The following is a 25,731-nucleotide window of genomic DNA, read 5'->3' as shown; positions in this document are numbered from 1 at the left end:
TCAAATTATTTATTTGAAAATTAAACTGGGATACAGAGAAAAGATAAGCTTACCGGAAGTGACATGACTTAGCAGAGTTGAAATAAAACAGATTTCTATTTCTAAAAGAGATCATGGAATTAGGACTATCCTTTTTCCAACCAGATTGTGAAAACTAATCTGAAGCAAAATAGAGATTGGTGATTTAGCTGGTGGGGCTCGTGTACCCCTTTTCTGATCTGCTTCTTCTCACAAGGTTTTACCTCCAGATCTTGACTGTTCTCTGTAAAGAGCCAGGTGAATAGACAGTATTGCTTAAGTACTAGAGCCAGGCTACCTGGGTTCAAATCCCCACTCTGTCATTTACTGACTGTGATCTCAGAGTTTTTTTAACTTCTCTTTGCCTCAATTTTGCCATCTGTAAAAGAGGAATAATTGTAGAATCTACCTTATAAGGTTTTTATAAGAATCAAACAAGTCATTCGGTGTAAAAAAAAAACCCTTTAAACAGTGCCCAGAACTCTGTAAGCACCCCAGAAACACTGTCTATTCTGGCCATTACTCTCTGCCTAAAAATAATCTTCTGAAATTTCTTCAGCTCCTTGTGTTACTCACCTCAGGACCTCCTCGAGGTCCAGCGGGGTTTTAAATCTTCTGATAGTTTATTTCAGAAACTTCGTTTTAAGCAGTAGGCCACAGAAGAAAGAAATCTTAATACTTTTGCAGCAGGTAACAGCTCAATGTGTTATTCTTTCCAGGGTTGTTTACATTTAAAAAGAAGCTGCTGACAGGCAATAGTGAAATCCCTGTACATTCTCAAACTTAACAGTTATGATTTGAAGTATTCAAACTCTGATCTCAAACACTGACTATTGTCAGGGCTCAAATTTGACATCAGTGCACGGGGAGGCTGGTGTCAGAGAACTACTGGAGAACTTAGCACCTTGTAATTCTCCTTCACCTTAATTCTGAAGTGCCATGAAAGATGGCCAGCCATGGGAGACACTGTTGGGAGTTAAGAAAAAGTGAGAGACGTTAGAAAGGGATGGATTTTCACTCCTACAAAAATAATCTGTGGGAAGGATTACTGTACTTTATCCCAGACTGGTGCAACCAGGTGAAGACAACCTTGTGAGCTTGCCATTCAGGTATTAGTCATTAAAGGAGTCATAGGTTATTCCACACTGAAATCAATATGTACATAAGCAAGTCAAAATAGAATTATTAGACTTGTTAGCAATTTATTTTAATCAATGTAACTAAAGGGTATAAATTACATAATTTCCTTCTTCGGGGATCTGTAAAATTAGGACAGAGCTCTACTTTCGGGAGCATTGCATAGCTAGGACACACTTGAATGGTCAATTTCCGGAATTTTTTTTTCTCTTATGCTGTAATTCCATGATTCCATCATTTCAAGGTTTTGTTTTACCAATTTTTCATTCACTACACTGGTGAATTCAAGCTAGAAAACAAACAAACAAACAAACAAACAAAAAATACTATCTTTTACAGCTATTTACAACATTTCATCACCCAGTACCAGCAATAAGTAAATTTATAAGAGTTTTTCATCTTGTAAAATAATCACAGCCTACCTACCACTGGAAACAATTGTTGATCCTTTGGTAAATTACATATTATTTCCCTCACATGTAAATAGCATTTCCATAGACTACAAGCTTCTAAAGTATACAAATGAACTTCGAGTTATGTGTAAAAATGTTAACAAGATTTAGTGAACTTATCAGAGCTAGCAGGATTGTGAAAATCTGTTTTTCTTATCTGTAGAATCAAGTACTCTGTGGGTTCTCAACTGTTATTTTAAACATAAAATGAATATACTGAATGTTTGTTTTTTCCAAGTTAGAGTAAGATTTTTTAAAAATATACTGAAAATTTTTAATTAATTTGGTTAGATACAAATTAGGGCAATTACTTAAGTATACGCAACTCTATAGAGAGACTTGAAAACGGTGTACATTTAAAAAACATTAATAAAGATTTGGAATCAAAATGCCAAAAATGACTACATTTTGTATAAATATTCCTTATGAAATGTCATAATTGGCAGATGTTAAGTGAATATATTCAACCTATTTAAGGCTATATTGCATAAAGTATATACTATATTGAATAAAGTAATGATTAGACAAATGTATGAAATAAACAGATACCAGTTGTCCAATGTTAATACCAATCATTTTGAAAAATCAAAAGTATGAATATTTTTCTCCTCCATAAATATAAATGAAAGTAAATTATGAGATTTATGTGTATATTAACAATTATAAAGTACTTCAATATCTAGGTTTTTATCTTTTGTTTTTTTTTTTTTTTTTTGAGGAGCCGATTTGTTTTTGTTTCATTTTTTAGTGAGTTAATTTTGGAGGCTAAAGGATGAAAGCCCATTTTAAACTATTAATTAAAGTGCAGAAATAAACTTTAAAATATTTTAAAAATTAAGTGTAAAGCATATGTATTCATTTTAGTGAAACCATAATTGTGAGCAATCTGCCATTGTGTATTTAGTTAGATTAAAGTGAATGCTTTTAAAGCAATAAAAAGTGGCTTTTAAGTGGACAGAATGTAACTTTGAGGTTTAGATGAACCATCTCTTTGCAGACTTCTTCTATTCAATGAAATTCAAATATGCTTTCTAAATGAACCCATTGCAAAGGATGGTTCATGAATTATAACCTTCTTTTGTGATTATTTAAGTATAATATGCTAACAAGGAACTAACTGGTAAATTCCAGGTTCCTGCTGTGATACTATATTTCAAATATACTTTCAATTTCTAAGAAAGAAATGAAGACTTTTTCTGAAATCAGGCTGCAAACATGCTTTTATTCATCTATAATTTTTGGTTTTAGAGAGTATACATTTTAACCAAAAAGAACGTGACACATAACATCAGGTTTGCCAGAACTAAAGTTCATAAAAGTGACACATGATCTGGTGGCACTCTCTGGAAAAGCGATTTGGCAATGAGGTCAGAGTGCTTATTGTAGGAGCCTTGGAAGGTGACCTTTGTTCTTCGACCTTCCACTATGAAGAGGATGGCTAAAGAGAGAGACCTAATAACTAACAATAAGACTTTTCCTATTTCCCCCTGTCCTGCCAATTTAGAAGAAAGAGAGGGAAGGAGGAAATGAGGGAAAAACAGGCAGACAGTCTAATTAGGTGCACACCTCCATCATCAGTCACTTCATGGTAGAAAGCCATTAAAGCAACCATGCAGGTTACTAAGGAATTTTTCAAATCTCAGATAGGAATTTGAGATTCATATTCTTGAGTCAGGAAACCAACCTGTCTTATGTTTACAGATGTATTCATCAAACCTAACTGAAGTTATGTTTACTGTCCATGAAATAACTATTACATTTGCTAAATTACACAAAACATTTTATGCACCCCCATCCAGAGCTACCCAGCTACGGCAGTTTTTCCTGTGCTACATTTAAACTCTCTTTACAAAAGGAAGAGGGAGTTGGCAAGGAAATAATTTGATTGTGTGGTATTTACCCAAAGTAAAGCAATTTTCAAAGTATGTATTGAGATCCATAAACACTAAAAGTTAAGGGAGGAGTACTAATGATAGCTAATACTTATTCAGCACTCGTGGGGTGCCAGGCATTGTACTAGGATGTTTGCATGAATTAACTCACTCCTCCCAACATTTCTTTGCGGTAGTTAATATTTTTTATTTATTTATTTATTTATTTATTTATTTATTTATTTATTACGGATGATGAAATTGGGACTTAGAAAAGATAAAGAGCTTGCCCCAGATCAAATAGTACCTAAAGAAGCTAGAATTTGAGCCCAAACAAGAAAGGACTCAAAGGCAGGCAGGCAGTAGTGAGCCCATGGGCCATCAATTTGCACACCCCTTTCCAGGAACTACATTTAGATAATGCATCCAGACCACCTCAGCCATCAACAATTGCATTCCATTCCATATGCTATGTTTGCAGATTACTTTTTGAAAAAGCTTGTTCCAAGACTGAACCAAAAGGACTTTTGCATTAGATCTGAATTAACCAGACTATTGACTTAATCAGAAAACTCACTTCCTCATACATTCCTCCTCAACAAGACTTGGCTGCTTCATAACTCAATAGAGCAGCCACAAATCACAATAGATTCACGAAAGAACTCAATAGAACAATTACAAATTGGGAAAATTACTTTATGTAATTGGAATACTTTAAAAGTTCTTAGTGTAAAGTTTCAGCAGATAAAGTATAATTCCCTTAGCTAAAATTTAACTGCCACATGGCCTGCACTTACATAAAACAGGTCAAAATGCTTGGTAAATACAGCACTGATAAATATGGGTGGAAGAAAATATCACCGGCATCTCCCACACCATGCTGGGACATCAGTTCTATGCCAGTTTTAGAGTAAAGGGGTCATTGGGGCTGCCCCTTAGGGTACCTTCTGTCATGTAGAAGTCATTATTTATGAAATCAGGTGCAGTTGAAATCAGGACATAAACAGTTTTCCCTTTCTGAGACAAAAGGTCAAAGATGGCTACACATTTGGAAGATAGGAGCAATAGAAGGATCACACAATTACATTTTTTTGTATTTTTAATCTTTTATATTTAATATTTAAAAACAATTTTTACATATTTCACAGCAGGAATTTCCAGTTTGTAAGTTGGAAAGTGCTAGAAAGCTGAGCCCCACTCAATAACAAGACAACTACAATCAAAGCAGGTGTTTGTAGGCATCAAGGTCAAGCTTAGCTGGGACAGCCGAGGGCAGCCCAGAGGTCCTTCTCATAGTACTACCTTCTCATAGTACTACCCTGTCTTGAGCAAAGCCCCTTATGGGACCATCAGCAGGATTTGGCTAACAGAGGGCAAATTTCATGCTGGTTTGAGCCTAATGCCTCTTTGTTTTTACTGCATTTTTATTTACAAAGGGAATTGTGCAAAGAATATAGAGTAAGATTTCAAAGTTTTGGGGGGCAATGTGGATTTGGCTACAAATTTTCAGAGGAACATAAAACCAAAAAAGCAAGCTGTGGCCTTACTCTGAGTAATTTCAGAAGAAAATAAGCCCTTTTGGAAATGTATGCTCCCACATTTCTGATGTAGGTTGGAATGTGCTGGTTGCAGTGCTGGAGATATGGATTTACAATATGCATTGGAATTAGGCAAACCTGAGTTCACGTCACACTTCTGCTATTTATTATTTATGTAGCCTGAGAGAAGCCCCTTAATTTCTCGATTCTTTAATTTCCCCCACCTTACAATGAGCATAATGAGAGTGCTTACCCCATAGAAGAGGAATTATTAAATGAGACAAATTACAGAAGACACTTTCTGCAGTGCCTACCATGTAGTAAGTGTTCAGTAAATGCCAAATTATTGTTGTAAGTCTTAAAAGATTTACAATTTGGTTGAACTTCACTAAGATTCCAAAGAGTTCTCTGTCTCTTTCTCTCTTGCCTCCTGCCGGCTGCATTGGAGCTCCCTTCTTTGCCACCATGTATGGAATTTGGTAACACCAATTCCAAAATCCTTTATAAAAGGATGCACAAGTGATTCTGGGAAGCTAAATGACAGTCCCTTCAGAGTTGGCATGTTCCCTGAGAAAATGCAAAGACTAAAACATAACAGATTTGAGGAAATCATACAATGGAATTTGAATTCTTAGTGGATCTAGCCATTCCAAATATTTTCATAGGATATGTTCAAAGTGACTTGGAAAAAAAGTGAAAACAAAATTAAGAAAGCTAAAGGAATTGATAATATGTGCCATTCTGAGAAAATCTTCTTCACTTTGGGACATTTTAAATGATCACGTGAAAAGATTTTTGGATCTTACATTAAATTATTGCTTACTAATTTGCAAGATAAAAGAGAATTTGGATGGAAATATAATTTTCTATTGAGTGAAAATGAATACAAATTAAAGTGTTACATTCTTAGGTTAGAAAATGTGCTTGACTTCAAAGAGTTATGGGATTCACTCATATTCCTACATTTACTTAATGAAACGTAACATGCTACTGAAACATTGCTTTCTACCAATGCTTTATGCCAGAGTCTAAGAAACGCTGAGGATTAATAGCAGAGAAAAATGCTCCTCTGTTTGGCTGAATAAACATTACACAAACACTAAACTCTGTGTGGGATCATTAGTTTTTTTCATCACACTATTTCTAGAATTGAAAAATCACAAATCCTTCTCCAGCTTAGTTCTTTTTTGCAACAAAAGCATTACTCACACCAGCTAAAATGTATTCTTTAGGATTCTGACATCTCCAGAATGTCAAACAGGTTCAGTAGACACCAAATACAGATTCTCTCTTTCATGTGGAAAGGTTAAGTAAGAAAAGACTTCATGTGAGGAAACTGCCGCATCATTCACAGTTATTTTAACTTAATCTGAGTGTGCTTTAATTTACATATTAACTGGAATGTAGTCTCCGAAAAAAAAAAATCTATTTCAGGAAATAAACCTTTGGAGTAAATAAAACTGACCGTATAAAAAAGTGATGAACATTTTAAGACTATATATGCATTTGAGAGAAGCCAGCATAACCATAATGTAAGATCAGCCTTATTTTAACATGAACTATCCATGAAAACATTATGCCTATATTCTTTGACTTAAACAATTGGTTCTATAGCCTTCTGAAATTTTGAAAGACTTACGGTGTTGAATATGCTGTAGCTTTTAACCAGATAAGCATATTTTTCTGGAAGATATTCTTTTCACAGAATATAAATTAACCACAGATATGACAAAATGGCCAAAGCTGGTAGGAAGAGGAGAGAGCTGGATGATATTAAGAAATTAAATGAATAAAATATGGTGAACTTTTATCAACAAATATTTAACCATGGAATTGTTTTTATTGTAACCTTAAAAGAAGAGAATATGATTGATAAGTAATATTTGCATATCTGCTCCTTGTTAATTATAATTATTCTTAATCTTATTGACTTACAAGAATAAACATAATACAATGGTTTTCCTGCACCTCCTCAATAAACGATTGTAGTAACTTTGCTTAAAAGTTTAACTCAGACCCTAATTCTTTCAGTCCCCTTAGGAAATTATTTAACAAGTGTATTTAATTTAAACTTTGGCGCACTAACGTTTTTAAAGTAAATTTTAAACTTACGCTGATTAACCTTAATGCCTAAGTCCAGAGAAGCACTACAGTTAATACTTAGCGCATGAATCTGTGGAAGGAGAAGAGCTTTTTGTTTGTTTGTTTGTTTGTCTGTTTGTTTTGCCCCTTTGTCCCTTCACAAGGTCTGAAGTAAGCTTCAGATTCAGATTAATTTGTCCTCTCCTTTCATGAATCTTTCACAAATGATACCTATATGGTACCTTCCAATGCTTCCCCTGAGATTTCTTTTTTCTTTTCTTTTTTTGTTTTTTTTTTTAAGACAGTGTCTTGCTTTTGTGGCTCAGGCTGGAGTGCGGTGGCGTGATCTCAGCTCACTGCAACCTCCCGGGTTCAAGAGATTCTCCTGCCTCAGCCCCCTGAGTAGCTGGGATTACAGGCGCCCGTCACCATGCCTGGCTAATTTTTTGACTTTTAGTAGAGATGGGATTTTGTCATGTTGGCCAGGCCAGTCTCAGACCCCTGACCTCAGGTGATCCGCCTGCCTCGGACTCCCAAAGTGCTGGGATTATAGGCTTGAGCCACAGCGCCTGAATGAGATTTTTTTTATGTCTGAAATTTCGTTATTGAAACTTTGTATTTTGTCTGTATTTTCAGATGACTTTATTGTCTATGTAGAAAATTCTAAGGAATCTACCAAAAAGCTACTAAAACTAATAAGTGAGTCTAGTAAATTTGCACAATCCAAGGTCAATATAAAACTCAATTATAATTCTATATATTGGCAATGAGCAGTTGAAAATTGGAACAAAGAAACTATACCATTAATGGTGACATAAAACTATATGAACTGCATAGGGAATATTTTAAATATGTACGTGACCTATACACTGAAAAACTATAAAACATTGCTGACAGAAACTAGAGAACAGCTAATTAAGTGAAAAGTATACTGAGTTCACATTGGAAGCTCAATATTGTTAAGATGTCATTTCTCCCAGGATTGCTATACAAATTCAATATATTCTCAGTCAAAATCCTTATGAGTCCTGGGGTAAAAATTAGCAAGCCAATTATATAATTTATGTTGAAATCCAAAGGACTTAGAGCAGCATAAATAAATTTGGGGTGGGGTGACTAAGTTGGAGAACTTCCATTATCTGATTTCGAGAATTACTATAGTAAACAAGCTAATGTGGTATTAGTATAAGGGTAAGTATATAGATCAATAGAACAGAATAGAGAATCCAGAAATAAATTGAGACAATATGGTAAATAGGTTATTGACAAAAATGTCAATATGAATGGAGAAATCATAGCATTTTCAAAAATGATGCTAGAACAATTTGGTATACAAAAATAATGTATCTCATACCATAAGTAAAAATTATTTCAAAATACATCAGCAAAACTGTAAGACTTTGAGAAGGGAAGTACAGAACAAAATCTTTGTGACTTCAGGTTAGGCAAAGATTTCTTAGATGGAACATAGAAGGCATGAATCAAAAAAGAAAAAATGAAATAAATTGGATTTCATAAATATTATCATTTTCTGTTCTTCCAAAGACACTGTTAAGAAAATGAAAAGGCAAGTCACAAACAAGGAGAAAATATTTGCAACTCATATACTTGATAAGGGGTATATAATTCAGAATATATAAAGCAATTTGTAATGCAGCCACAAGAAAACAACTTGATTTTTTAATGGGCAAAATATTTGAACAGACAGTTGACCAAAGAAGGAAGACATACAGATAACAAACAAATGCATGAAAAGATGCTCAACATCATTAGTCACTGGGGTTATGCACATTAAAACGAGAATGAAATACCACTACACATCTATTAGAATGGCTAAATTTAAAAAAAAAAAAAAGAAGAAGAGGAAGAAAAGAAGATACCAAGGTCTGGTGTGGATGTTGAGAACTGGAACTCTCACATATTGGTGGTGGGAATAAAAAATGGTATGGCTACTCTAGGAGATAGTTTGGCATTTTTTATTAAGTTAAACACACACTTATGTGGTCTAGTCATTACATTCCTAGGTATTTAGCTAAGAGAAATGAAAACATATATTCATACACATATTGTACACAAATTTTCAAAACAGCTTTATTTTGTAAGAGCCAAAAACTGGAAACAACCCAAATGTCCAACAAGAGGTTGTGACATATTCATACAGTAAGATAATACTAAACAATCAAAAGGAATGGGCATACAAAAACTTGGATGAATCCCATTAGTATTATGCAGAGCAAAAGAAATCAGACACAAAAGATTTAAGCTAGATTACTCCGTTCATATAAAATTCTAGAAAAGGCAAAACAAAATTATGGTGCACTTTACAAAATGAAGATAAGCACATAATTGTAACAGTGCAAATGAATATCTTGGTCTCTACTGGAGTTATACTAGGTGCTGTGACAGATAATCCCTAAAATTTCAGTGCTGTAGCATACCAAAAGTCACTTCTCCCTCACTCACAGTCCAAAGCAGGTTGCCAAAGGATTTTCCTTCTACTCCGCAACTCAGAGGCACGGGCTGTCTCCATCTTGGATGTTGCGATCACAATATGTAGTTTTCAAGGTTTCTGGAGTTGAGGTAGCAGCAGAGGAAGTACACCAGCTCTTAACCACCTTGGCCCAGAAATCCCATGTGTCACTTCGATTCATAGTCCATTGGTCAGCCCTAGTCATCTGGCCCTGACCTAACTCCAAAGGAGGTTGGGGAACTTAGGGGAGAAAAAGGAATTTTTAGTGAGCACTGAATGAGCCACATACATTTTAACAACTTCAAGGTATGGATAAAGGATGAAGGAAGTTTAAAGCCTGAGGCAATTTTTAAAAGATGCTCTACATATTAGACTGGAAAGGAAGGAGAGTGGATAGGTGTTCACTGAAGACAAACATTTCAAAATTTTCCTTGGGTAGACCAATCCCCTTCTGCTGGTCACTTATCATCTGTCCATCTATTTTTGGACGAAATATTGACCATCTCCCTGCTGTCTTCTCATCTCTAACATGGTAATAACTCATTATTTGACTGATATATTAGGGCAAATATACTAGTAGTGCCACAGCAATAAAAATATTGTAAACTTCACCATAATACTGGAGTCGGAAAAATCTAATCATGTAAAATTTGGTGTTATTAATGTAAGATTAAAGAACTGATCGGGATAAACCTGCTGTTGAGAATAGGATTCAATTATAAGCTGCATCACAGGCAAATTTAGGTTATTACAAGATGCTTTATCATAGGGATTCTTTTTGTGTAAATGCAATGATTATCACCATTAATTTTTGTGAGAAGAAATCTAGCTTATGAAAGATCATTTTCTAATATTTTTTAATGTATTTACTTAGAACAAACTATGAGGTGCCATAATACAATACTAGCTATGCAAAATTTAATTGAAATGATTAATTCTCAATAAGCTTAGTGTTTCAATCAACAACATTTGTTGTGCCCCTAATAAAGGGAAAGTATCATGAGAAATGTTCATGTGTTATCTCATTTAGGCTCTACAACTCTAGGCATTTCTCTCTCTCTCTCTCTCTCTCTCTCTCTCTCTCTCTCTCTCTCTCTCTCTCTCTCTCTCCCTCTGTTTGTTATAACTGAAATTGGAGGCTCAAGGAAATTATTTGTCAGTAGGTGAGAAATAACAGAAAAATTTTGAAATGAGGTCTTCTGACACCGACATTTCTTCTGCTACAACTCTAGCTAGCTTCAGCTGAGGTCACAGAAAAGTATTTTATTTAATAACCTTTTTGACATTATTACTGTGCTTTAACTTTTTTGCTAGACTTATTTGTAAATATCGATTACTAATAGTAGCAAGACAGCTAAAGAAAGTGCAATGCCATACCTTGAAACAGATGTTCAATGTAAGGCACATTCCTCATAAAGCAGATGTCTTGCACCCATTTGCGGAGGATGAAATCAGAGAGTTTAAGTGACTGCTTTAAGGTGACATTTTTTACTACTGAGCTACTATTTGACTCAATCTGTCTGATCCAGTTCCATTTCACAGTACCCAGCACCTCTCTATTTGCAGCTGAAGAGAAATCCCATAAATGTTTCACATAAGTATGTGATAGAATTAGCACTGAAATAAGTTAAATTTTACAAAAACACAATTGACTATTATAAAACAACTGGCAGTCTTATGCAAAAATTTCTATAACATTCGTTTCTCACACCACTATATTGGAATAGGACACAAACAAAAAAGTAATGTGAATCAGAGAAAAACTATTCTTAATCAACTGTAAATCACAATGTTTATTATAAATTATTATGATAAAAAGAAAGCTATCTTTAATAGATGAATATTAGTAAAATATTCTATTAGCATTCATCAAACAATCCTAAAACATGTAAGGGCATAGGTGTTTTACAAAAGAATATCAGTCAGAGATGAGGTTATCCACAAGCAATTGACTTCTCTTCATGTCAGACTGACCTGGCCTTAGGTATAATTTCTGATGAAGAAGCTACAATCACACCCAGTCATTTAGGTATTTGGCAATCCTGTCCAGTCGCTAAGGAAAGTCAAGGTATTTGGATGAACATTTGGCAGGGAGTCTCAGAGAAATGTGTTTCTGACACTTGCATCCTGATACTTGCTCCATAGCCCATGAAGAGTCTTTATTATCTTAGGCTGCAAGGTCAACTCCAGAATTTACATACAGTGGGGAGTGGGGCCTAGGGGCAAGAGATCTTGATCTGCTATATTGGCTTTTGCCTATACTTCACATTAGATTGAGGAAGTGTCAATTGTCCCCATCAGAGGAAAAGAGGAGTTGGGGACCAAGACTTGTGGAAATAATGAAAGGAGCAGGGTAAGTTTTCTAATGAGAGAACAATTATTTTGCATCTAAGACCGGAGGTCATCCCTACACACACACACAGACACACACACACACACACACACCAGGTTTTGTGACACTCCAGTATCCAGTATTGTGATACTGCAGCAAATAAGTCCATGCCCTCTGAGGGCACTGGTTGGAGCTGCTGAAACCTCGTGCCCAGGAGCCATAGGCAGTTTACGAGAAATCAAGAGACCACCCATGGAGAGTAGCCTGGACAAAGGATAATTCAGCAGACACCATTGTGAAAAGATGAATACACACCAGATTCCTGCCCCTGCCCTTCTCTTTCTCCTGGCCTGGGAGATATCACACCACCTGGAATTTAAAACAACTCTGAGAGCAAGAGATAGTTTGCTTGAGTAGATTGAGATATTTTGCCACGGAGCAGAGGATCATCATAGAAATTTTTAAAATACGATTTTTAAACAATGTCAGTTTTCATGCACATTTGGATTTGCAGAGTGAGTTTTGTTCCCCCATACCTGTGTTAACCTAATGGCTAGACAAATGGAGTCAAAACTGCTGAGTTCTGTCTACTTCTGTCACATTCCCGTGAATAGTGCTGATGTGCTCACTTATTCCTTTGCCATTCCTATAAATCCCACTCACCACAGCTCCATTACTTACATTCTATGTGGCTGAAAATTAGTCAATCTCTCTGGATCTCAGTTTTGTTATATGAAAAACATAAATAGTATGACATTTCTGATCATCCTAAAAATCAAATGCTAATGTTAACACTGTTTTCAGCTTTAAGCTGGCCCTACCTGTTCACATACTATGAACTCATGTCCAGAAAAGCAAGTTCAGACCTCCACTATGATTTCAAGAACTCATTCTAAACTTTACCTTAAGCCTCAGTCTTAACTTATTTGCTCTCATCCTGCCTTTGCTCCAATCTCATCCCCATCAGATCTCAAACTCTCCATCTCTGACCCTGTCCTCAATCCTACCTTTAGCACTGTGGAATTCATGTTTATACAACATCTTCCAGTGCATGACCTGTGACATTTCCTATGGACTTTGACTTGACTGTATGTCCTACTCTAGAAGTCTTATTCTACCCTGGGTATAGCATTCCCTCCTCCAAGCTCAGCTCTACTGAACGCAAATCTTCACTCTGGCAGTTCATCAAATGTCTAGTCTGACCAGTCCTGATCTCACTGTAAATGGTGAAGCTGGACAGAAGAAAGCAGAGGGAAAAGTTCTTTGAAAAGTTTTAAATATGAAGTTATCCCATTAGTGGTCACTGTTTCTCTTGCCAACATCCAGTGCCTAAAAAGAGCATATTGCCTGCTCCTTCCTTTGCCATCCTGAAATCGTCTGACTGCCACCCCATCGAATCCTCATCTAGTCTGCCTGTTCACAATCAAGTCTCCATAGAGTATCCCAGAAAGCCCCCAAATGATTTTAAGCTTGTACATTTTATGAGTGACAGCATTTGGTAGAAGAATGGCCATAGAGTCAGATTAAGTTCAAATATCTCCATAATTTACCAGTTATGAGCAGTGGTTTCCTCATCTAGCAAATAGACGATGATGTCGTACACAGTGCTGCTCAGAAAATTCACATATAGAAAACACCTAGTGCAGTGCACGGTATGTACTAGGCACTCAATATTAGCTTTTCATTACTCCCACCTTTCCTTACCTTGTCCTAACAGTTGGGTTACTTTTTTCCAGGAGGGCTCACTCAGGAACACTCTACTTTGGAGAAAACAGAACTGGATGGGTCACTTCAGTGGGAAGATAAGGGCAGCCACACCTCAATGCTCAACTATACCTCTATTATCAATTCACTACTCTGTCTGTGATGTTGCCTCCTGGGTTACTGACTGGGGTGTCATGGGATGCCAGTTATAAAGACCAGATACCACCAGGTCCACTCAAGGCTCCAACTCTGGAATACTTACTTGAGAAATAAGTAATCACTCCAAGGAGCTCCCTATCTGTATTTTTAGCTCAGATTTATGTGCGTTGTTGCATGGTCTGTAGCTTGGCCTCTTGGCATTTCTTCCAAAGTAAGCCTAAAGCCCAAGTCTAACTGGCTATTGGGTCACTGGCACACACAGAGATTAGGACAAATGGGGGTGGGTTTGATAATTTTTTGGGGTCAAGTTAACAATGCACCTGCTGAGCACCTGCAAGGTAATTCCTTGTATGTATGAGATAAAATGTAGTGGATGAAAAAAAGTAAAGGCTGGTCTATCAGCCCAAAAGAGATGAAGAGACAGCCATTGTTTTCCTGAAGATTTGAAGTGAAGCCTTCTTTCTAGTTTCTCTAGTTAGGGGCCAGGAGGTCAATGTCCCCCTTCTCATGGGGCTGGAGTGTTTACCTTCAGCAAATGCAAAGAATCACCTCGAGGTGATTCTTACCACATTCTTATCATCTCCACCAGCTGCTTGCTAAATAAGGAGCAGGAACGTCTAAGGATCATAAGGAGCAAGAGCATGATAGGGAAGGAATTTGAGATAGTTAGACAAGATTTTAAAATTACCTCCACACCTCTTTCAGTTAAAGAAAGAGAAAATTCTAAAATATATCCTTGGTACTCTTATTCTAAAACAGTGTGTCCAACTTTTGATTATATTTTCTTAAAAAGAACTTCCAACTTTTGAGGATGGAAATAATTCAGTATATGATGTCTGAGTCTGAGCATGTAGAAAAAAATCTCAGTGTTAACTGCCTTTAATAGCATACTAATTGTAACCAAGAAATAGTGTGAAATATTGAAAAGCTCATGTAGCCATGTCTTAAAAGGTTGAAATAACCTAAATTACAAAGTGATAGAGGTCCCTATTGAGTGTAGATAATTTATGGTGTTTGTACAGGGAGAGACATTAGCCAACCACAATTCATGCTAAGCAGAATTTTGAACAAAGTCCAGATGGTGTTTCAGCAGTAAAATGCAGTTATCCTGGGACTATCTGGTGACCAACAAAATCATTGAAGTCAAGCTCACTGTTCCGTATAAGAATCAAGTTCAACAGAAGCAGAAATAAGGAGAAACAGTTGCACAATAATTTTATATTGGAAATTACACAGTTATCTTTATTTTATAACCTAATTTTTATTTAATGCACAAATTATATATGTACTGCAATAAAGGAAACAAAGGAAATTCCACATTCCCATCATCCTAATACACACACATAATTACAAGCACACATGATTCATCACAACAAAAATCAAAGCATATCTTCAATTTGTATTCTGCTTTTTTTTTTTTTTTACAAATTTAATTGTTAAGTAATTATTTTGTATTATCATTTTTTTGGTGGCTTCAGAGCATTCTGTGTACATTTTGTACCATAGTATACTATTGAAGTCCCCTCTAAACTCCCCAGTTAGTATACTTCCAGGTTTTTTTTTTTTAATTCTTATAAATAAAACTACAAAGACTATCTCAAGCAAATAACCATTATTATCCCTTTTTGATTTTTCCCCCTAAGGCAACATAGTCCTTTTAAAAATGTGACACTATAACTCCAATATGTCCTTCAAATGAATTTTGGAACTTTTTGAAAAATTATTTGTTTTATGTTTAGTGTGTCCCCACATCTGTGCTAACAGCTCCACATTAAAATTTTCTATTTCATAACACTGTCTCCAAGTTCTGTTGAGCTCAGATGACTGCTCACAGCAAGTTCCATTTTACTTGGCTCCAATCAATTACAGGAATATAGATGATTTACAATCCAAATCATTTGAGCTCATACATTTCACATAGGGTAAAACAGAGTTGACAACCTCACTTGAAAATGTTAAAAGGGTGGTCCATGTTTTCATGCACTAGTAAGTGATTTCTCAGTTAAATCTGAATGAATTTGAATATGTAATGGAGCCAAAATAGCATACAAGTCTGGATTTTGTGGAATGCACAGCATGAGATCATTTCTATACTGAGATTAAGCATTTCATTAATTACCTAAGTCTCAAATCTATTTCTCCTTTTTATTCTTGATTCAGTAACTCCCTTCATGCTACTGTTTCTTTTGTAGAAATAGAAAAAGATAGAAACATTTTTCATAGGAAAAATAATTAAAGTTGTGGAGTTTTTAAAAATAAAAACTAACAGAAATCTGCTTGTTCCAATTTTGTATGGTTTCTAAATTGCCTAAAGCTCTACATTTTTAAATTGCTTTTCCCTCTGTCCTCCTCTCCAGTGCTTGTTTACTGAAGAAGATATGGGACAAGGGGCTCACCTTCTTACACAGGCTGAGGCCGACAAGGCCATTTGGAAAAGACCTGGACACCAAGAAAACAGAATTTGGATTGTCTTCTTCTAAAGTAATTGGCAAGCTGATGCAATTCATACGAGTATTAAAAAGGAATTGATACTGATGACATTATCAAACAAATTCATGTTTGAATTTTTACAAAAAAGATAGTCTTCAGCTGCCTTAGCAAAGCATAGTTTGGGGATGATAAAAGTGAATTTTTAAATATTTTTTAAAAATCATATAAAATTTGCTTCCAGCAAAGTGAGTTGATAGGGAGAGAGGTTATAGGCCTTAATTTGGAGCTAGAAACAGCAAAGGAATTCAATTTAATTTTCACAAATAATAAACTTGTAGTTCAAAAATCAATGATTAGAATTAAACTCACTAGAATTAGAGAAGAATTAGAATTAGTGGAAGAAAAAAAAATAAATAAAAATTTAAAAATTGATATTCACAGCTATGTGTGAATACCAATTTAGTAATGTAGATGATTTTAGCCTAATCTCTATGCTGTTTTTTTCCATAATGCTGTCTCACATGAAACAGAAGTTTGGACAAAATCAGATTCAGGAAATAAGTTTGCCTGACAGACCTCTCGTTTTAGGAAAGAAATATCATTTTACATGAAATATATAATTCTGCTAGATTCAGCACCATAATAAACAGGAAACAACTGACTTCACTTAGGAGCAAGCTAACGCATACCACGAAGGCATTATAGGCAGCAAAGTGTTTTAGGAAAGACTAACAAGACTGAGCTCTGAAGAAGGCGGCACTGATTATTATAAGCCATGAAGGCGTTCAACCTGATGTTGAGTAAAATGTTTGATCCTTATCTAATGTTCCATATATATATATATTTTCTTTTTTGAGACAGAGTCTCACTCTGTTGCCCAGGCTGGAGTACAATGGTGTGATCTCAGCTCACTGTAACCTCCACCACCCAGGTTCAACTGATTCTCCTGTCTCAGCCTCCCAAGTAGCTGGAACTACAGGTGTTTGCCACTATGCCCTGCTAATTTTTGTAGTTTTAGTAGAGATGGAGTTTCACCATGCAGGCCAGACTGGTCTCAAACTCCTGTCCTTGTGATCCACCTGCCTTGGCCTCCCAAAGCGCTGGGATTACAGCCATGAGCCACCCAGCCGGACCCCATATTTTTTAAAGAAAGGATCATTGAAAACTCCTCCCAATTATATTTAAGTACTGGAAATACAATGATTTCTGTGTTACTGATCATATTCAAATTATATTCAGAAACTACTATAACAAGCTAAATCCTCTCTTTCATTTGTTTACCTTTCTTTTATTTTTTAAAAAATTATAACCTGTGGCTTTCTCTTACTACATGTGTATAACTTTTACTGCCTTGTTTTTATTTTATTTTACTATTTTTTTGAGACAGACTCGCTCTGTCACCCAGGCTGAAGTGCAGTAGCACAAAAATGGCTCACTGAAACCTTGACCTCCCAGGCTGAAGCAACCCTCCCATCTCAGCCTCTCGAATAGCTGGGACTACAGGCATCCACCACCACACCTGGCTATTTTACTATTATTATTTTATTTTTGGTAGAGATGAGTTCTTGCTATGCTGTTCAGGCTGGTCTTGAACCCCTGGGCTCAAGCAATCATCCTGCCTTGGCCTTCCAAAGTGCTGGGATGAAAGGCATGAACTATAGCACCTGGCTATTTCATTTTTAAGGAGAAAACAGGGTATAATTTATACATAAATATACTACAGATAGGTGATATTTCTAAACTGATCAAAAAAGTTCACCTTGCTCTCATAGAGTTCCAACAAACCTCATGACCTCCAAGATGAATTAAAGATTAATAGGTGTTTTAAAATTTCTAAACATATATGCAGAAAGAATAGTGCTATTTCCATGGGAAATAGAAAAGTTTAAGAAGCAATCACTACTTCAACTTGAAGATTCAAGTTGAAGACTGGACTGCTTGGAGTTTCTTCAAAGGGAGATACCATTTGGAAAGGTGGGATGGCAGTATTGGTTACATAATGGCTGTGGGTGGGGGTACTACTGGCATTTAGAGCCCAGAAACCAGAGATACATAATGCCCTCAATACTCCAGATGGCTCTACACACCAAAGAATTACCCAAATCAAAATTGTAATTCCCTTTCCCCACTCCTTTCTCCAACTGGGAAATACTTGGTGGAGTCCCTGGGGATTTGAACTTGATTCTTCAGTCCCCAGTGTATTCATTCATTAACGAAAAACTATTGCACACTAACCATTGGCCAGATAATATGCTAGGACTGGCAGAGATGCAAAGATGAACAAATCTCAAGTCTGCTCTATGGAACTCACAATCTTCAGGGAAAAAGATAAGAAAATCAGCAACCCTAACATAGAAAAACAATTGTTACAGTATAAAATGAAAGGAAGGAATCTAAGAGAAACCCTTAATTCATCAGGACCCGCCTGAATCTTTAATTCCGTGAGGATTATTAGGAAATGTTTCCAAGGCAAGATAACACCTCAAATGTGTGCTCACCAAGTATTCATTTATTTCTTCACAAATATATATTGAGAATAGGCTCTGTGCTATTCGCACAGAATTACAGCATGGAATTACAGCGCTGAACAGGACAGACATTGCCCCTGCCTTTCATATAAGGATGTGGTTAGTAAATCAAATATTGACAGTATAATAAATGTCATGAAGGAAATTAGTTGTTCTGGTAGAAAACATTAGGGGATAGGAGCCACTCTGAAAACATGGTTAGAGAAAACCTCTCTAAGAAGGTGATATTTGGGTTATGACATGAAGGATGAGAGGAGGATGTCAAATAAGGTGGTAAAGGAGAGTAAAAAGGATCCCAAGAAGTAACTTCGAGCAACTGAAAACAATTTAGCCTGTTTTAGGAAGGGAAAGAAGAGCGATATGAATGAAGTGTAGTACATAGGTAGGAGAGTAAGGAGAGCTTGGGGAGGAGGGAGGAACGAGATGGCATTGAAGACTACTGCAAGAATTTTTTTATTTTACTGAAAGTGTAAAGAGCAGCCATTAAGAGGTTTTAATCAGGAAAAAAATTGATATAATTTACTTTTATAAAATATTATTGGGCTGCTATTGGGAAACTGAATTATAGAGAGGCAGATGTGGAAGCAGGGAGGCCAGACTATTTTGAGAATGCATATGAAAAAAGATGGGGTTGGAATTCACAGGGCAGCAGTGGAAATGTAGAAAGAAGGAGGAGCAGAGAGAACAAGGGAGGAATTTCAGATATTCCACTTTGGACCTGGTAAATTTAAGAAGCCTGAGATCTCCAAGTAAGGTATGCAGAAGATATTTCGGGTGAATATAAAACTCAGGAGTCATCAGCATATAGATAGTATTAATAGTTAAAGCCATGGAATTACGTGAGATGTCCAAAAGAAAGTGTTTAAAGTGAGAGAAGAGTCTCGGATGGAGCTGATTAACACTTAGGGGTTAATTAGAGAAGAAAGAGTGAAGACTGAGAGGAAGCAGTCAGAGAAGACAGAAAAACCATGAGGAGTGAAGAGAGAAGAGACAAAGACAGGTTAGCCTGGAAGAAAAAGGTTATGAAGAAGAGTAGGGAAGGGAGAAGAAAAGTTCAGACAGAGACAAGAGACATGAGTGAGAGAGCACGAGCAGCACTGGGGACTCAAACTAGTCCAACAATCTAAAGGAAAGGGGATCCTGGAGGAGATGCTGGCAATATTTTGGGAAAAGTGAAGAAGCATTAGATTATGACAGACTGTGTTTCACACTCTAAATAGTTTGAACTTTATCATGAAGGCATTAGAGATCCTGATACGGTTTGGATCTGTGTCCTCACCCAAATCTCATGTCAAATTATAATCGTCAATGCTGAAGGTAGGGCCTAATGGGAGGTGATTGAATCATGGGGGCAATTTCTCATGGTTTAACACTATTCCCTCTTGAAGCTGACATTGAGGTGATAGTGAGTTCCTGCGAGATTTGGTTGTTTAAAAGTGTGTCGTATCTCTCCCCTCTCTTCTCTTGCTCCTTTTCCAGTCATGTAAGACATACCTGCTTCCCCTTAGCCTTCTGCCATGGTTGTAAGCTTCCTGAGGCCTCCCCAGAAACGTAGCAGATGCCAGCATCATGCTTCCTGTACAGCCTGTGGAACCATGAGCCAATTAAACCTCTTTTCTTTATAAATTACCCAGTCTCAGGTATTTCTTTATAAGAGTGTAAGAATGAACTAATATAGATCCAATAGAGGATTTTAGGCAAGAAGGGGCCACCATATGATATATGTTTAGAACATATATCTTCCTCAGTGAGGAAGAGGGGATGAGAAGAGAGAAGGGGAGTCAGTTTTAGGAATTTAGTTCAGTAAATTTTTCAGGAAAAACCTGACAGAAAAGAGGGATACAGAGGAGGAAATAGATTGAAGGAGTATTTATGAGGTAGAAAGGACAGGATTTGGAAATAGGAATGGTGAGGGAAGCCTAGAATGATTTTTAGCTTTGAACTTTCAGCAACTCCAAGATTTCTGGCACCATTAACCAAAGTAAGGAAAGTAAAAAGAGGAGCAGCTCTGAGGGAGGAAGATAATGAGTTTTACACATTGAGTTTGAGGTACCTGTGGCACATCCACCTGGAAATATGATCCTGAAGCAAAGGCAAGTGGCCTAAGGTATAAGCTTTTGGGGAGTTGTGGGCTCATGGGTGGTAGCTGAAAGCCATGCAAGAGGATGAAAAGGGAAATGAGCCACCACACAGCATTAGGGAATCCTGCATTCAAAGAGTGAGCCAAGGAAGGACTGGTCAGTCAAGTAGGAGAAAAACCAAGAAAGGGATGTCACAGAAGAAAGGAGAGAAGGAAGGTGTGGTCAATGGTATCAAATAACATCAAATGTTATAGAGAGGTCAAGAAAGAAACTGTATGAATGCATGTAGATATACACATAATCTATAGAGGTAGATATCAGTAATGTATAGCTATAGGTGCCCATATATACTCCAGGTTTTAAAAAATAAACTGAGGAACTGAGCACAGAGAATTTCAATTATAGACAAAGGAAAATAAAGATACTGCCTTAGTGTCAGCATCTTGTATCTTTGTCACTTAGTTTGCGTAAGTATGGGAGGTGTTTACTATGTGATATGAATATTGTATTTTGCATAATATCAAGGAAAACTACACGTTGATGGCAGATATAATCACTAATAAATGACAAAGAAAAGGGTGAGAAGCTATGATGTAAACATTTATTATGGCCTGTTAACAACCTGATCTATAAAACAAAATTGTTTTTAGTAATAGTTGTGTAATAATTCGTAAGCATTATTTTTGAGTTTTTCTTTAGTTTTAAAGCAAACAAATCATTTTAAAAAATAAATTTAAAATTTAAATATGTTACTCAAATTCAGTAAAATGTTGCATGTATAAACTAAAATTTTCACTAACCAAACAAAAAGTCACACCTCGTAACTCACACTCTGCTCTACTCTTTCAGGTTTTAAATACAAATAAAAACTTGAAGGGGTCACTTAGTATGACAGAATTGAAGTAACTCGAGCTCTGTTTCTTTGTCTACTCTGGCTAACTTTTGAATCGTCTACTTAAATGCAGGAATATCTAGTGCCATAGGAGTCGGAGCTAAGAACTGCACACAAAGTAGGCTGAAAAGATTCAGAACAATTTTGAAATTATTCATGAAAGGAATACACATACTAGCTGAGAGCTAATAGTTTGGAGTGATTTGAAGGAGGAAAGTCCTTCAAATTAACTTTAATGTAAACTAAAGTGTTTATTAAAGAATAAGTAATTTTATGTCCTCATTTGAAGGCCATGTACATAGTAAAAACTCAACAAGAATCATATCAGCTATTTAGAACAGAGATCAACAAAATACATTTTTTGAAGAGGAGGAATTTGGACATTGTTTAGAATTGCTGGAACATGATGATAATAGAAAAGTAGACCAACTCAGGTTTACTATTTTTAAAATTCTATACCTGAAACACACATCCTTACTGTCAGCACCCAGGGCAGACCATGCCACCAACCCTGCTGTTGGTAAGCCCTTGGGGGTAGGATTGGGCCTACATCAAGCACCCTGATCCCTATCATCACCATGCTTGCCCCCAACTAGGCCCCACTGAGAACCAGTGTGTGTCATGGCTTCACAGGGCAAAATATCCAAATTTGGTACATACAAAATCCCTACAGGGATCTTTCCAGAGTTCTCTGCCTGGAGTGAGATGAAGCATGAAATTGGGGGAAAGAAAGTAAGGGCTGGACATGTAAAAAGGTTATGCACATGGGGATCATATTTTTTTTTTAAATCAGCATGTTCTCCAAGGGAAAAAGTATAAGGAGACAAAGCCAGAAGGCTGAGGCTTGGGTAAAGGGGAAAAAAATAAAACAAAACAGAGCCAGTGAATAGTTTGCCGGAATTTATAAAGAACTTAAGTGATTCAATAGCAGAAAAACAGAGTGATTAAAAAATGAGCAAAGGACCTGAATAGACATTTCTCCAAAGAAGACATAAAAATGACCAACAGAGATATGAAAAGGTGTTCAACATAACTAATCATCAGGGAAAAGCAAATCAAAATCACAATGAAGTATCACCTCATATCTGTTAGGATAGCTATTACTAAAAAGACAAGACATAATAAATATTGGTGAGGGTGTGGAGAAAAAGGAAACTTTTACACCGTTGGTGAGAATGTATATTGGTGGAGCCATTATAGAAAACAAATAGTTTTATTTCCTAAAGAAATAAAACTAGAACTACTATATGACTCAGCAATCCCTCTTTTGGGTGTACACCCAAAGCAAACGAAAGCACCACCTCATAAAGATATCTGCACTCCTGTGTTCATTGCAGAATTATTCACCATAGCCAAGATATGGAAACAACCTAGGTGTCTGTTGATAGACAAATGGATTAAAAAGAAAACTGGTGTGGGTGTGTGTGTGTGTGTGTGTAGACAAATGGATTAAAAAGAAAACTAGTGTGTGTATATGTGTGTGTGTGTGTGTGTGTGTGTGTAATATTATTCAGCATTAGAAAAAAGATTCTTCATTTGCCACAACATGGAGAAAACTAGAGGACATTATTTTAGGTGAAATCAGCCAAACAGAGAAAGAATAATATTTTATAATCTCACTTATATAGAGAATCTGAAATAAAAATCAAATATACAGAGACAGAGAATAAAATAGTAGTTACCAAGGGCAGGGGTGGAGGCGGGAAGAAATGGGGAGACATAAGTCAAAGGATACGAAGTAGCAGATATGTAGAATGAACAACTCTAGAGATCTAATATACAACATGAGGAGTATGGGTAATAATATTGTATTGTATTGCATCATATTGCATTGTATGGTATGGTATGGTATGGCATGGTAATTTATTGTATTGTATTATATTCTTTGGGACTTTTCCTAAAAGAGTAGATTTTGGCTGCTCTTGCCACAAAAACCAAAATCAGTAACTATGTCAGATGATGGATATGTTTATTTGCGTCACTATAGTAAATATTTTACTATCCATACATGTTATATACCTTAAATATATATAATCAAATTTATTGAAAAAGGACAAAAAACAATGGTATTTATGAAGGCCAAGGGAGGTGGGCATTTAGAAAGAGAACCTTCTGCCCAGGTTCTGTATGCTACAGAAAGCCTGAGGAGAATGGAGGCTGAAAGACAGCCTCTGCGTTTGTTAAGGAGAACACTGGCAATTTTTGAGATACTAGTTTTAAAAGAATAATGGAGGCAGAAATTTGCTTCTACATGAAATTACGGAATAAATTAAATGGTACCAAAATAGAAGGAAGAGAGTTTGGATCACTCTTCAGAGAGTTTGATACAAAAAGGAAGGAAATAAACTGGAGAACGGTTAAACAGATAACAGTCTTCTGGAAAGTTTTTGTGTTGATTGACTTTGATAGAAGTTATAAGCTTTGTGCATACTAGAAAGAAAGGGGGAGGAGATATGTAGAAAATGCACTGGGAATAACTGAGATTAGCACTACAGGCAGAGAGTTGGTCAGTGGCTGAGCAAGTCAAGACAGGAAGGAGCAAAGCACTGAAGCCACTGACTGTGGCACATAGACAAAGTGGGCTCCAATCTGGATAAAATTGGAAGAATCAGATAACTGGAGGCTTGGTGTAGCTGGAGTGAAGGTTTAATAGCTATGAAAGTGAGAAATATGCAGGTTGTAGTTAATAGAAATTTTAACTTCAAGATTATAGAGTTGAAGCAAATCTCAGTGGATGACAGCCATTTGGGATTCCAGGCCAGAAAAAATACCTGAATTTGAAGGCTATAATGAGGCAAGTGAATCAACAAGTGCTCTAGGGATACCCTGATGTATCAGAAAAGTAGACATAGCCTACAGTTACATCTGATGCCACCTTTCTAATGGTGTGTGTTGAAGTACTTTTCAGATGCATGCTCGACTATGGAATTTTGAATCTGGGTGTCTTTGTGCCTTAAATAAAGAATATGTGGAGTTCAGATAGTTTTCACTGAGATTCAGGTAGCAAGGTCCTTTATGCTTTTTCATTATTGTCTCTAGCATAACTACTTCTTAGGGAGATGAGATTTACAGATTTTCAGGATGAAGTAACACCCAGAGGCTGTCCAGAATTTATGAAGCCTAGTAGGAAGGTCTTTATCATAATTAACTTTACCAAGAAGTTTTTCCTTCTTTTTTTCTAATTATAAAAATAAGGCACTCTCAAATAAATAAATTTTGGTAGACATACAGAAGTGTATTAAGAGAAAAACAAAAATCTTCTTTAACCCCATTACCCAGAACCAAACATATATATTGTGTGAATGCGTGCGTGTGTGTGTGTGTGTGTGTGTGTGTGTGTGTGTGTGTCTATGTATTTTAAAGAGATGGCAATTTCGGGAAACTGACAGTTTGCTTGGTAGATACATTATAACCTCCTCTAAATGCAAAGATGTGAAGAAAATTGGAAAGGGAGACAAGAATTCTGGCCCTTGACCTCTTGGTTTATCAGTTTCTGGGTTTTAATTTAATTAAATGTTTTGCATACATACTCAATGTTAATAATTGAAATTGAAAAGCATGGTATCATTCAATATTGCTTTTGATTCCTAGGCATTAAGACATTAAGTGATGTTTAATGTCTGAACTATTGGAAGATGGATTAACTTTTTAAGACCCTTAGAAAACTATTTAAATTTATGGAATAAATAGCTTGTAACTGGAAATAATTAATGTAGATTTTCAAAGGGTTCAACTTAATGCTAACTTTTTTGTTCATTAGAAGGAAGATGTCATTAAAACAAAAGTGTATAGATGAGCTTTCAGGGGAATCAGGAAGCAGCACCGTCCCCACCAACCCACACACACACAAAGAACCTGGAATAGATGGGAAATAAGGGCAGAAACCCTAAATACATCAAGGACCTGGGCTTAAACATTAATCAATATTTTAAGCAATAGTTCTTTGTTTTTAATTAATGATGTAAAAGGGGTAAATGTGCAATTAAGAAAACCCGTAACTTCTCAATTCTTCTCACTTTAAGTTAATATGTATGAAT

The sequence above is a fragment of the Rhinopithecus roxellana genome, chromosome 4 (genome assembly GCF_007565055.1).
Source record: "Rhinopithecus roxellana isolate Shanxi Qingling chromosome 4, ASM756505v1, whole genome shotgun sequence".
NCBI lineage: Eukaryota > Metazoa > Chordata > Mammalia > Primates > Cercopithecidae > Rhinopithecus > Rhinopithecus roxellana.
This window is presented reverse-complemented; position numbering follows the sequence as displayed.